The following is a 14,591-nucleotide window of genomic DNA, read 5'->3' as shown; positions in this document are numbered from 1 at the left end:
CTCGGATGAGCTGGCAAAGGATGGAGCAGCCAGGAGGGCAGGGAGGTGGGTGGAAAAGTGGCCAAATGGGCAGGCCCAGCAGGGAGAGGTCAGTGCCACAAAGTCCAGCTGGAGGACAGACACTTCCCACAGGTTGATATGAGAGCCAAAATCATTTGACCTCTTGTAATGACCTGGAGGATGCACAGTGTGCCCTCAGCACTTTGCTGGTGACACAATAACTGGGGTGAGTGGCCGGTACACCAGAGGGTCACGCTGCCACCTGGATCAACTCTAAAAGGCTGGAGCAAAGGGCAGGCAGCAGCCTCACGGTGCTCAAACAAAGGAAAGGCAGAGTCCTTCCATCACCTGGGGGGGGAGTGACTCCAGCAGCCAGCACAGGCTGGGAACAGCTCTGCCAAGCAGGACCTGTGGGTTTGGATGACAGCAAGCTCCCAGGAGCCAGCAAAACACCCTCCCAGCAAAAAAAGCCACCAGCTGCATCACAAGAGTGACCCTTCCCCTCTACTCAGCACAGGTGACACCATTCCTGAAGTGCTGGGCCCAGTTCTGCACTCCTCAGTGGGAAAGAGACGTGGAGAGTCTGGCAAATGGCCCTGGACAAGCAGCTCTGGTGACCCTGCTTGACAAGGTGACCTTCCAGAGGTCCATGTTCAGCTGGAAGCCTTCAGCCAGGTCCCTCTCACAGCCTGGATACCATCTGTGATACCCCCAGGAATTGAGAAGCAGCACCTCAGCCCTGTGTAAGGCACAGTGTCACAGCGCTGACAGGTCACACCCAGCCCAGCAGGAGCACCTGACATGTGCCCTATCTCACTCCTGAGGGCAACATTCAGTTCCCAGCCCTTGCTAACTCACCTTGGCCATGGTTTGACTGCACTTCTGCTTTCTCAATGTGACACTGGGGTCAGAGACTGGCAATGTGAACAGACCAGGCAGGAGGTGTTTCATCACTCCCATTCCATAAAGGTCCCTTACAGTCTCCATCTCCCTTGAGTTTTGCTTTCCTTTTGCCTTTTTTTCCCCTCAAACATCACCACTGGGATGAATGCTTTAAAAAAGCCGTCAGCCCCACAAATGCTCTGTTACACCTCTAAAATCCAGAGGATGATTATCCTCTATTATAAGAAAGCAAGAAGAGTCAGACATGGATATCATTTAGGTTTACAAGCCAAAATCTTCATTAACTTAGCAGGTAACTACTTCTTGCTGGTGTAAAAGAACAGAAATACTAAAGATTATTATTTGAAGGCCAAGAGATAAATTAAAGTTGTAATTTCTTTAAATCTCCAGTATTTCCTGTTCCCACAGCTGGAGGTAAAAAGAGGCCAAGTGAGAGCCATCAGCAATGCAGGGAAGTACAAGACTGATCTTACCTATCAATATTTCACCCTAAAAAGGAGGGACAGGGAAGACTCCATTCAATATCCAGGTTTTTGTCCAAAGCTCCCAATAAAACATGTTTCTCTGTAACTGTCAGTGCATTTGCCTTGCCTGCTTCTCAGTTTAACACACCTCCTCCTCCTTCTCCTCTCTTTGCAAATACTCTAGGGGCTGAGCAGAGATAGGGAGAGCCCAGCTGGGCCCTGCTGTGGTGGCAGCTGGCACAGCTGGGGCCAGGGCACTCGAGGTCTCTTCACATAGCAAAAAATAAAAACAAGGCACCAGTGCAGTTTTAAACTGACTCCCTGCAAGCATTGGCTCACAGGGATTTAAGGCCATGGAGGGTTCTGGCTTCTTGCCATGGGTGTTGTCCCTGTGTTAGCCTGGTGTCACCAAAGCCAGATGCCTCACATTACAAAGGACTGCTGGGGTCAGCTGGCCCAGTCCCTGCCCCAAGCAGGTGCATTTTCTGGCAGGGTCTATGGCCCTAAGCCATACCATGGTTCCATCCAGGAGCTTGGGAAGGTTTTTATGGATTGTTCCAGTCATGGCTACCCAGCTGGATTCTAGTGTAACACGAGAAGTTGGGCTGGGAAGTGTCTGAGAGCAGCCCTGGGGGTGCTGGGGGTGAGAGCTGGGAGCCAGAACCCCCCGTGCCCTGGGCTGAGCCCCAGCGTGGGCAGCAGGGCAGGGGGGATTCTGCCCCTGTGCCCAGCTGAGACCCCACCTGCACAGCTGCCCCAGCCCTGGGGCCAGCACAGGAGGGACCTGGAGCTGCTGGAGAGAGCCCAGGGAGGCACCAGGATGAGCAGAGGGATGGAGCAGCTCTGCTGGCAGGAAAGGCTGGCACAGCTGGGGGTGCTCACCTGGAGAGGAGAAGCTTTGGGGTGACAAATTGTGGCCTGAAGGAGCTGATGGGAAAGATGGAGAGAGACTCTACAAAGGCCTGGAGTGGCAGGACAAGAGGGAATGGCCTCCCAATGCCAGAGGGCAGGGATGGATGGGATATTGGGAATTAGGAATTGTTCCCTGGCAGGGTGGGCAGGCCCTGGCACAGGTGCCCAGAGCAGCTGTGGCTGCCCCTGGATCCCTGGCAGTGCCCAAGGCCAGGCTGAACATTGGGCCTTGGAGCAGCCTGGGACAGTGGAAGGTGTCCCTGCCCATGGCAGGGGTGGAATGAGCTGAGCTTTAGGGTCCCTTCTAACTCTTCTGGGATTCCATGAGTAGGTGCACCAAGAGGCAGCCCCAAAACAACAGACACTCCCAGCAAAGATCTGCACAGGGGCTCAGATTCTCAGCTCACAGTTTCGTCTTTAAAATTCCTGTAGCTGTGAACATAAAGACCAGACCAGCATCTCCAACCATCACAGCAGCTCCTCTTGGGAAGGCTGAGGACTTGCCTTACACTTGTGGCACTCAGGGCACAAAACAAATCCCATTTATACAGGACTTTTCTCTTGGGCAGCACGAGCTACTGTTTCATACTGAATTAAACCCCATAAAGCAGAACCAACTAAACACAGAAAGAACTACTCTGGACTTGAAGGGAAAAGAGAAGCTGCTAATTACAGCCCAACTCAGCTCCTCCCTGCCAGCAAAGGATCGCCAGCCCTGTCTCTGTGTTACCCTGCTGGAGGAGGGTCCCAGCTGGAGGGTACCAGGAGGCTGTAGCTGGCATTGAAACCCAGAACAAAGCAAACCAAGGGGGAATCAGGGATGCTGCATGTCCTGCACTTTGCTGAGATCCACCCCAAGGATCCTGGGATGCTGCTGGCAGAGAAAGGAACAATTGGCCAAAGTTTCAGGGAACCAGAGAATTAAAAACACAGGCACACACACATGAAGAGAAATAATTCTATATGGAAATTGCACACCAATCCAGAGGCAGCCAGGACTCCATCCTGCCCCAAATAAGCAGATCTGGAGCCTGGGTATCACCTGAGGCAGCTACATACCCAAGAACTATTTTTAGAGTGGTCCTCAAAAAAGCACGGAACTGAAGCACAGGGAACATCCCTACACCCAAACTGAGAGCATGGATGGGGACCAACCATAAAACCAACACAGCACAGCCAGGTTTCCATCACAGACTCACCCAAGAGGAACCCCAGCAGAGCTGAGGATCATTCATCTGGTGACAAAAGGAACACTGCTCCTTCCCCAAACACACCATGTAACAGGGCAGTGTGACAGAGATGCACACAGCAGCTCTCCCTCATGCCCAGGAAATGCTGCAGGACTGTGTGTGGTCAATATGTTACAAATTCAGGAAGATTTTGGCACAAAAGACCTCCATTATTCATTAAACACTTGCAATCCCAAGATATTCCCCCTCTAAGTTACTGCCCTTGCTTAGTTGCTCTTGCTGTTATTAATGTGACCCTTTGTTTATACAGCAAAAGGCTGGTTTTGGTACACTACTAAATAAAGGAAAATTCAAGCTTCCACATCCATCATGAAGCTCTAAAATAAAACAAAACAGGAAAAAACTCACTTTTGTCTTCAGCATCCCAAAATGGACCAGGCTTTCCAGGGCTTTCAGTGCTAAATGAAAGCTGACCGTAGAAAATTCCCTTGTACATGTTTATTATTCTAATTTTAACCTCTGGACATTTTTAGGGCCAATAAAAAAACAAGATCAAAACCCAAGAGAGCAAATAATCCACACAGGGATTCTCTCCTGCCTGTGCTGGTTCAAAAGTCATTCTGAGATTTGGAGGATATTTTTATTTTTAAACCTCTGTTTAATTTCTGGTACTGGAAGCATTAAATCCCACTACAATGTCAGATCAAAACAAGTCTCTTAGAAAGGAAGGGACAAGGATTCCCATGGGAAACAACACTGTCCAATATAAACACCCCACAGAACCCACTGGGCAGCAGAAACCCCTTTTTCATTTGTCTTTTCAAGGTGAAAGGAACTCAAGGAACACAGAGATACCTTGTGCCAATACACTCTGGGTGAGCACTTCCCCAGGCTCTGCTGGATCCTGAGAGCACTTTCATCCATCCAAACTCTCCAGAAGTGTTCAAAACATTTCTCTCAAGCCTTAATTGCACCTTTATGCATCCAAACCAGATAAACAATCACAGTTCCACAATCATTTTTGTGCCCAGACCCACTCCTTTGGCTTCTACCAGGGGAACAGACCACAAAACCCTTGTGGGTTTGGGACCAAGAGTGAGATTTTGGACAAGAGAGAGAGCAGCCAGACACTGTGTCACCTGCAGGGGCTCATCACAGTGGCACAGGGACCACAACTAGCCCAAAATCTCCTGGCACAAGCACAAATGCAGCTCTCCAGGACAGCAGCTCTGTTTTTCTCTATTCTCCTGCCCACAAAGGTGCAACCAGACACCCTGCAGTGTGTTTTGGAGAGTTACTAAGAGGAGAAAAACAAACAACCAAACAACAAAAGCCAAAATTGGGCTGCTGGGGTGAGCAGCTGCCTGCAGGGATAAACTCCACTTGCAGACAGCACCGTGCTGGTGCCAAAAGGCTTTCCCCAGTAATTCTGACCTTATTCCTTGGCCAGCCTCATCCAAAAAAAGCAGTGAGAAGCACTATTCCTGTGTCTCACAATTCTGGCCCTCCTGGCTGTATTATAGCCTACAGTCTTCTTCCATTTTATCATCAATCCAAGTAACAAATCCATAATTTAGCTGGTTTGGCTCCCTGTCCAGCCTACAAGCTCACCACAGACTGATGAGACTCCCATAAGCTGAAAAATGCACTTTCCTATAGCTTTGGTGGCCAGTGGCCCCACAGTTTGATCTGCTGCTTGTTTTGTTCCACCTTCTATGGGACCTGGCATTTCCTGTCAAATACAAGCTGAATTCCCTTATTCCAAATTTATTCCACAATGCACATGAAGGCAAAGTGGAGATGCCCCTGCCCTCGACCTACAGATGAGAAAAGGCACTGCTCTCTGGGGGCATCATCCCTCCTGCCTGTCCAGAGACATCCCCTGGAGACCTCACTTTGTATCTGTGCTGCCCTAAACCCTTGTCCTCCCTCTGTGTCAGAGCTGCAATTTGATTCCTGAGCTCCCAGTTGGGCTTGTTTGGAGGGTTCTCCTCCTCCTTGTTTATTTTAATCCATAAACCTACACACCCATAGCTCCAAAAATAAGAAGTCACAGCAGAAAAAGGCCTCCAACACAGCAAAAAAAACCCAAAAAACTGAAGCACATCATCAATACAAAAGCACTTCCAAACATAGATATTCAAAACCTCAACAGCACCAAGCAAGAGCAATAATGAAATCTTAAAATGAGCCCAGGTCAATGGACAGGACGCCAGTGAAGTGACCTGTGTGACAAGTTACAGCTGTTTGTTAGGGAAAAAAGTGTCACACAACTGCTCTCAACACTTCTGATTCAGCTCCTCCCTTTAGTTCCAGATCCCTGGATTAACTGAGCTGGCCACACATCACAGTTCTCCCCCATCTCCAGCTTTTCTGTCCCTGCAACCTCTGTCTCACACCACATTTCTAAGACTTCTCAGCAGTGTCACAGCAGTACTTTGCATATGGTAACATGGAGGAAACAGCTTCTTGTTAACCATTCCAAGGGCAAGAACCAGCAGGAAAAGGCCATTGCAGGCAGCTTATGAAACACTGACAACAAGAGGAGCAGGCAATCCTGGAGGTGAAAGGCACCAGCCAGCCAGGCTTTTGTTGGGGAAAAGGAAGAAACCTGATATCAAGACAGCTCAAAGTTTTTAAATCTTACCTAGATGAAGGTAATTATCTCCTTATTAAATATTCCACACTTATTTACAATGGTTACAGTGGCAAATCTCTGGATTCAGGGTAACCATCCTCTGACATGCACCCAAACTGCAGAATCATGGAATGGGTTTGGGCTGGAAGAGACCTTAACCTCCCAACCCCCTGCCATGCAAGCGATCAGTAAATAAATAACAGGCCAAGGACTTTTCCTAAGCAATTTATGCTGAAATCATCATGGACTGCGCAGAAGACACAGGGAAAAAAATTAAAAGTATGAGTTAATAGAGTCTTGCTGCTTCCTGCTGCACACAGGCTTGTTTTTTTCCTGCAATTACAGAAGAGGGATTTTTTTTTTCCAGCACCACTTTCAGCTGCCACAAGCAGGCTATTGTTTGGATTTAGCCAGGCAGCAGCAGTCCCCATGCAAACCCAGGGCAGCAGGATGGACTGCCTGGAACTGAGAGGGAACAGAAGGGAATTCAGTCCTGTGAGGATGAGAAGAGAGATTTGTTCTAAATACCTGCTTGGAGCAAAGCCAGAGGAAGCACATCAAAGAAGTCCTGGGATACTTCCCAACATCCAGGTGCCCTCGGGGATGTTGTGCATCAGGTGACAGCTCAGCAGCCTCTTCCCAGCACACATCTCCCAGCTCGTGCCCCAAATCCAGGCAGCCCCAAACTGCTCAGACTACATCTCTGCCTCCTCCCCCGCACACCACGGCATCCTCTCCCATTCAAGAAGTGATTCCCCAGCCCTTGGACACACCAGAATGAGTCATCTGGGTGCACTGGTGCCTTCACTCTGAAAACTCCTGCTCGTCCCTGGCGGAGCACTGAAATGCTGTGAGCTCACTTGTAGCTGTGGCAACAGGAATGCAAATGCTGCCACACTGAAAAACTTCACCACCGACTCCTCCACTACACGGGGACTATGTGTGAGCAAAGCCAGTTTTTTCTTCTTCCTCCCTGAGGATAAATTGGGTTTGTGAAAGCTGTGCCCTAAAGCAAAAATCCAATCAGCAGGGCAGAGTTAAACCAGACACACGTTGCTTTAGTGCACACAGAAAACAGGCACAGAAGAGTTTGGAAACAGGGTACAAAACCAGGTTTGAGGTCTCTCACTGCAAGGGCTCTGCTCACTCTCTACACCTGGTGAGGAGCTACTCCATTTGCAGCCTCCAGTTTCAGGCTGAGCGAGTCATACCATGGCTGGTTCAATACAATAAAGTTACAGAGAGAGAGGAGAAAATGGCTTTCAGTTAATTGTTCCCTGTCAGGGTGGGCAGGCCCTGGCACAGGGTGCCCAGAGCAGCTGTGGCTGCCCCTGGATCCCTGGCAGTGCCCAAGGCCAGGCTGGACAGGGCTGGGAGCAGCCTGGGACAGGGGAAGGGGTCCCTGCCATGGCAGGGATGGAATGAGATGGGCTTTAAGGTCCCTTCCAACCCAAGCCATTCTGGGATTCTATAATTAAATGATCCATTTTTCAAAAGAAATCAGAAGTCTAAAAAATATCAGCATATCTGGATGCAAAACCACGAGCTTTTCTTCGGGGATAAGTAGGATATTTCTAACAAAAATGCAGGCAGTAACTGCATACAGCAACCAGTGGTTATAAACAACTGATGGGAGTGGTGAAGAAAGGGGGGGGGGGGTGAAAAAGCAAGCCTCACCTAACAAGTTTTCAGCAGCAAAACCTGTGTGAACTGCAAGACCTGAATTGCAAATTTAGCTTTGGTGAGAATTGTACCTCACTCGCAGGACATCTACCTGTGGTTTGCAGAAACTTCTCAGACAAGTGTCAGTATCCTGAATGGCAAACAAAGAGTAAACTCCCACCGATGCTTGCTGCATGTTGAGAAGTTTGGGTGGGGAACTGGGAGATCTCTGGGCTTGGTGCGGGCTGGTGTTGGTTTGGAGCCTTGTGTTTTGTGGTGCTCTTTGTTCCCCTTTCAATTTGGGTTACCGAGTGCAAATGTTTGCAGGAGTGAAAACCCTGCAACCTCAGCTTCACCTGTGAGTGAGCAGAGCCAGTGTAATCCCACAGGCAGGTTATTCGATCTGGGAGCAGAGCAAAGGAGCTAAAAGCAGAGGAAAAGCAGAGTTACCATGGGATACCGGGATGCGTCACTTCTCTTGGCTCTCCTGGCGCCACGTGACACCTCAGCCACCAGATGGGATAGGGAAAAAAAAATGGAAAAAGGTCCCTAGATTATAGCAAAGTTTAGGCTTTAAAATCTACTGCTTATGGCTACACAAATAGAGGCAACAATATTTATCTATAAACCAAACTATCTGTCTATAAATCTATTGCCAGAGAGCAGTAAATACACGCTTTCCCTTCCAGCAGTCGTCACCATCTACACTTTTCAGCTCCCTACAGTAAATTTAGTCCAGGCACATGCAGAAATAACACCCTTGCCATCTCACAGAGAACTATCAGTTGCCTTTCAGAGGAGGCAAAGCAGGTCAGTAGTTTCTACCTCGCTCATAAATACAGAAGCAGCCACTTGACAGCAACAGACACGAGCAGTCAGAGTTCAAGAGAGATCAGAAGAGGGATTAATCACTTGGAATTTACACTCCAAGTTATCACACAGGTCACCAAGCCCATGCCTTGGGCTGGAGCCCACTGAACCAGGAGTTTCTTTCCATTTTCTAGGTTTGGCTGTTGAGCATGTGTGTGCAGCATGTCAGAGACCCCACACTTGGGTTTCTACCCCACTCAGACCAGGACCAATTCTCAAACAGCTCCTGCTCCAAATCTTTCTTCTCTGCACAAAATCCTAGAGTAGTCCAGTGTTTGAGGATTTCTCCCCTCCTTTTACAGCAGCCAGTTTCTTTCTAGCAGATCAAAACAGCTCTGATTCAAAGGACATTATTCCAACTCCATCCTCCTCCACCTCCCAAAGCCTCCTAACACCCACACGCTGCTGAACGTCAAAATCTCCAGGGAAATTCAGTCCTTGCAGATGGCAGCCAAGCATCCCCCTGGGTGCAGTAAAAAGCTCTGTGCGTGTGAGGAACCTCTGCCCTCCCTGGGAGAAGGTGCATTCCCAGCCTTCCTGCTCTACCCAAACATTGCATCGGGCTGGGAATGGAGTGTGCAGGGAGCTGCTGGGGCCCATCTGCCTCCAGTGCAGCAGGGTAACCTGAGCATCACCCCAGCAGCAGCTGGCACGCTGCCACCCCAACCCACCCGCTCCCAGCACGCTCCAGACTGCAGAATTTTGGGAAAGGAACACAGCCCAGTCAGCCAAGACAGCTGCTGCTATCATCTGCTCCTAAACACCAGCTTTTATCACCTGAATCACTTGCTATTCCTGCTTGCCTGTTTCCCATTACCTACCAGAAGTAGGAAATAGTCTGGAAGCCAAGAAATCCCACATTTCATCTGCTACTCCAGGTTGTAGCCCCTGTGTTACACAGCTACACAACAGCTGGGTGTTATTTCTGACCTGCTTACAAAAGGAAGTTTCATGTTTCTACAAAAAGTTTAACACAGACAGTGATACCTTTTACAACAAGGGGAATGCAGGTCCTGCACCTGGGCAGGAACAACCCTGAGCACCAGCACAGGCTGGGGAGGAGAAAAGCAATGGGAATATGGATGATTTAAACCTACAGGAACAGCACAAAGTTATAACAAACATATTTTATGTTTTAGCATGAGAACAGCAGCTGCTTTTAAGGCTGTTTTATTGCACTTGCAGGAGGAGATTTTTTAATGCTCTTTTATTCTAAAAACTGCTGAGTTTGTTCATTTGACACTGTGGGCTGTCCTGAAAAGCAAGGGAGTTATTTGCTCTGTGGGGAAGGACCTGGGGGACACCGAGCTGTCCCCGGGCCAGCAGAGTGTCCGGGGGACACCGAGCTGTCCCCGGGCCAGCAGAGTGTCCTGGGGGACACCGAGCTGTCCCCGGGCCAGCAGAGTGTCCTGGGCCCAAGGAGGCCAATGGCAGCCTGGGCAGCAGCAGAGCATTGGCAGCAGCTCAGGGAGGGATGGTGGCCCTGGGGGCAGCCCTGCAGGCACCTCTGCAGTGCTGTGTCCAGCTCTGGCTGCTGAGCACAGCAGGGCCAGCAGCTGCTGGAGCTGAGCAAGGGCCTGGAGCCTCTGGGTGCCCAGGAAAGGCTGCGGGAGCCGGGGCTGCTCAGGCTGGAGAGGAGCCCCAGCTGAGAGGGGCCCTCAGGCCTGGCTGTCCCTGGCTGCAGGAGGGGCAGAGCAGGGCCCAGGCTCTGCTCCGGGGCCCAGCAATGGCACCAGAGCCACGGGCAGGGCCTGAGCCCAGCAATTGCTCTGCCCAGGAGGCACAGCTTCTTCCCTGGGCAGTGCCCAGCCCTGAGCACACTGCCCACACAGCCTGGGGGCTCTCCTCCCTGGGGCTGTGGCAGAGCTGTGTGCACACCATGCTGTGCCCTGTGCTCTGGGATGGCCCTGCTGGAGCAGGGAGGTGACACCAGCTGCCCACTCAGCTCCCTCAGCCTCAGCCACCCTGGGATTCCTCCCAGCTCTGCTTTAATAACTGTTCCCTGAGCCAGGAGACACTGTTTTCAATGGCTTTTAATAGGATGGGTTTTACCCAGCCTCCTTGCAACCTCTCACCTTCCAGTAACATCCTGGCCACCAGGAATAACACAGCAGAACTGTGCACCAAAAGAAAAACTTTCCCTTTTATAAGCTTGGTCCTTCCTTCCTTGTTGTTTTGGTTTTTTGAGTGAGGAAGGCCTGGGTACAGTCATCTTTGGAAGATGCAAAGCTCCCAATCTGCTTAACATTCCTCTCCTCACTTCCTCCCCTCACAATCATTTCTGCTCCACGCTAGAGACAAAGTTTATTTATCTCCTTTTATACAACAGCTGTTCCATGCCTTTGATCACCTTCATCATCCTTTGCTGAACCTTTTTCTTCTTGGAGATGGAGGATTCAGGACATGGAGAATCATGGAGAAAAGATGATTTCTAAAATTATTTTTACAGTAGCTTGTTCTGCTATCTACTCCTTCCCTAATAATATTTATTCATTTACTACTTTGACTTTGCAGCTATTTGCAGTGAAAAAACCTCCAAATTCAGGAAAAAAGCCTCCCAAGAGCAGAACAAAACCCAGAACTAATAATGTTTTTGCATTCAGCCAGTGTTGCAGAAAACAAGCATTAGGCTTCAGAGAGAGGAAAGAGCCTGAACAATGCAGTAACCTCTCAATACCTTGAAACAAAGGCTTCCAAAACTTTTCTTAAACCAGAGCAGCGGAGCAAGGAATTAACCACATCCCTGGCTGTGCATGTGTCTTCCCTCCACTCAGCTGAAGATGGTTTTTGGTAAGAAAACATCAAATAAATACATATACACAAACCTAGGTCACCTATATTTATTATTTCCTCATGCAGCACCAGCAAAGTGACCCCTGAGGAGCTGCACAGAAAATGACCTGGATTTTTATGAGTAACCAATTGCTGCTCTCCAGCCTCTCTGACCTTGCAGCACACACCTGATTCCTGCTCAACACACCTGGGTTTCCTCTTTTCATGTGCACAGTCCCCACAGTTCTGTGTCATTAATATTCACATTACACGCAGGGGCAGAGCTGTAGCCTCAAACTCCTGCTGGGACACAGATTTTTAATTTTTTTTTCCCCTGTTTTCAGCATCTCAAACTCACAGGATGACAACACAGGATTGCTTTGAAGGATCCGTTTTCACCCCACCTCAAATTACCACAGAGAAGCAGACCCTGGCTGAGTATCAGAATTCTCCAGATAAAACTAAACAACCAGTGCATCAACATGGAAACAATGAGTGGGTTTTTGTAAACAAACAGAGAAGAGCTTCAGATTTAGCATGACTTTTACAAGGATGGTGCCTCTTGCACAAGCAAGAAGCAGGACTCTAAACAAAAACTTGCAGTTTTATTAAGCTTACTTATTTAAGCTTTTAGACTTGCTTTTTGCAAGGCTGTGGCGTAAAAATAAAGCTGCTCCTTGGGGCAATTTGTGAGGTACCTCTACTGCACAGTTTTGGATGCTGGAACAGAAAGGAAGGATGAGAACAGGGATTCACTGAAATGACCATCTAAAACCCCTCCTTGAGAAGAAAGAGAATAAACAGGTCCACAAAAACAGACTCTCTTAGATATTCTGATCCCTCAGGTTTTAGCTTTTATATTTTTCAGATTCTGTGCTGCTTTGGTGTGTAGTTCTGAGTTTCACATTAAGGGACGGTGAGCTCTCTGCACAGAGCACGGAGACAAAACAATTCCTGCTCCAGCTGGGGACCAAGGACCAATGATCCAGATCTCAGGCCCAAGAGCACAAACAGCGTGGGCTGAAGAGAGAAAAACAAGCAGGATGGGACTGCATGGGCTGGAGCTGGAATTGGACAATTAACTCCAATATGCAAATGGAGCAGAACTGATCAAAGTGAGAGACCCCATGACCAGCTGTCCATTTTGTGACCATTTTGGTTCATCCTGGGTGCAGCCCTGGCTGGGCTCTTGTGCTGCCCAAGGCGCATCCATGGAGGAGATCCTTTTAATAAATCCCTGCTTTATTCTTTAACTCTGTCCAGCCTCTGCTCTAGGTCAGCCTTCTCAAGGCATCAATTCCACCTGGAATTTCAGGAGGAATTTCTGCATGGAAAGGGTGCTCAGGCCTTGGCAGGGGCTGCCCAGGGAGCTTTGCAGTGCCCATCCCTGCAGGTGTGCCAGGAAGGGCTGGAGGTGGCACTCAGTGCTCTGGGCTGGGGACAAGGTGGGCATGGGGCACAGGGGGGACTGGATGATCCCAGAGGTCTTTCCAACTCTAATGATTTTATGAGTCTATGAATTTCAGGTTTCAAAAGAGTTCTCTCTTGCAAAATTCAAACCACTTATCTGTGGGCTGTGAAACAGCATTCCTCTGCTGGGGGCCACTCTTCAGGCAGTCAGGTTGTTACGTGCTGTGTCCCATTCTTTTTCTAGGATGTCACCTCTCTGCATCCCATTTTCCCTCTGTACAGGGACACCTTCCTGCCCTGCCCATGTCCTCAGGGGTTCTGAGCACAGAACTCATGTGCTGGCTTTGAGCAATCCTCACAAAGCACCAGCACAACCTTGGTGCTGAGTATTACTGGAGTGTAAGAAAAATCATTTAGAGAAACAGCAGCTACAAGAGAGCTCCTTGCTTTATCTCCTCTGTAAACAGCTTTTAAACTGCCAGCTGCAGCTAGGAGCTGGAGACAGAAGAGACATCCCTGCAGCTGCTGACAGGTAAGTTTATTGGAGCTTCAGCACAAGCATTTAAAGATGAAAGAGCACAACGAGGGTGCTGAAAGACAACTGACAGCTTGAGGAGTACGCACTGGTTTTCAAATTGTTTCTGTGATGTAGGGTAATGCTTGTGATCACAGCATTCACCGGGAATTAGATCATCCATTTAGCAGCAAGTTTGCCTGATCAACTGTCTGGGGACTTCAAACAGATCAGCAAAACTGCAGAGCTGGAGACACTGTCTTGGTATTCAGCTGCCTTCCCTGAGAAGCTTCACAGAGACCAAAACACAGGCGGAGAAACCACAGCAAAACATCGAGAGCAAGCTGAGGGCTGCCCCTGAATTTGGGAAGCAGCACCAGGGCAGGGCAGTCCTGCTGGCACAGAGCACCAGGGCCTGGGGCAGGGGCAGCACAAGGAGCTGCCCCAGCTCACCTGGATCAGCACCAGCACCCACAAAATACCTGGAGCCACCCGTTAACATATCCTAATAATGGCACAGCCTTTGTGCAAAGCCTGTCCCTCACCTCTCTGCCCTCCTACATGTGCTGCACACAGCTCAGGGAGCTCCCCAGGCTGCAGCAGCTTGCCAAGAAACTCTTAGCAAAGCTTGGGGAATTTAGTGATGTGTCAGTGCCTGGAAATGGCTGTGAGGATGCTCCACAATGCAGGGAAGGGCAGGGAGGAACCTGGAGACGGGAGCATGCTCTGGACAGGAGGACATTTAAACCTGCCTGGATGTAGCAGGGATGCACACATCATCTGAACAGCTGGGACAGTCACACAGGACTCTGGTGACAGAGCAGACATCCTGTGCTGGCACTACAAAATCCCTCAGTATGTTCATATCAAATATTTCGCTCACCCTTTGCTGTGTATTTATCCATGCACAGCAAAATAAGTGAGATGTAACTTTTTGTCTTCTCAAGTAGTACATGAAAATCTGTCAAAACAGCTGCTGCCAGCCTTGCAACTGCTCCCTGGGAATGGGGACAGCAGAGGCAGGGCAGCACAGGCCAGGACAAAAACCCTTCCACTTCCATGCATCTTGCAATCACAGATAAAAACATTTAAGGAGTGAACTGAAACAAAGCATCTTGTGCAAGAATCCCAATACCTGTATTATCTGCTAAACAATAAAACTGCAAAAACGTGGAGTCATTTTAAACCAGTGCATCTGTCATTAAGATAATGACCAAATGAGTCAGTGCTTATCCAGTAAGAGAGATTTAAAAGAA

The 14,591-nt window shown here is 49.1% G+C and overlaps 1 protein-coding gene across 6 annotated transcripts in view; it reads right to left on the bottom strand.

Moving 5' to 3' along the window:
* Positions 1-14,591, bottom strand: part of SGMS1 (sphingomyelin synthase 1) — a 92,133-nt gene that overhangs the window by 45,765 nt on the left and 31,777 nt on the right. Inside the window, exon 1 of one of the 6 annotated variants that reach the window (XM_064429912.1) lies at positions 6,636-6,842. The exons of the other annotated variants lie outside the window; for them this stretch is intronic. The gene's annotated coding sequence lies outside the window, so the exon portion shown is untranslated. Of the gene's footprint in view, positions 1-6,635; positions 6,843-14,591 lie in introns of those variants that run through there. 6 annotated transcript variants of the gene reach the window in all.

The sequence above is a fragment of the Passer domesticus genome, chromosome 8, assembly GCF_036417665.1.
Source record: "Passer domesticus isolate bPasDom1 chromosome 8, bPasDom1.hap1, whole genome shotgun sequence".
NCBI lineage: Eukaryota > Metazoa > Chordata > Aves > Passeriformes > Passeridae > Passer > Passer domesticus.
The sequence above is the reverse complement of the archived record's forward strand: the minus strand, read 5'-3'. Positions and strand labels throughout refer to the sequence as shown.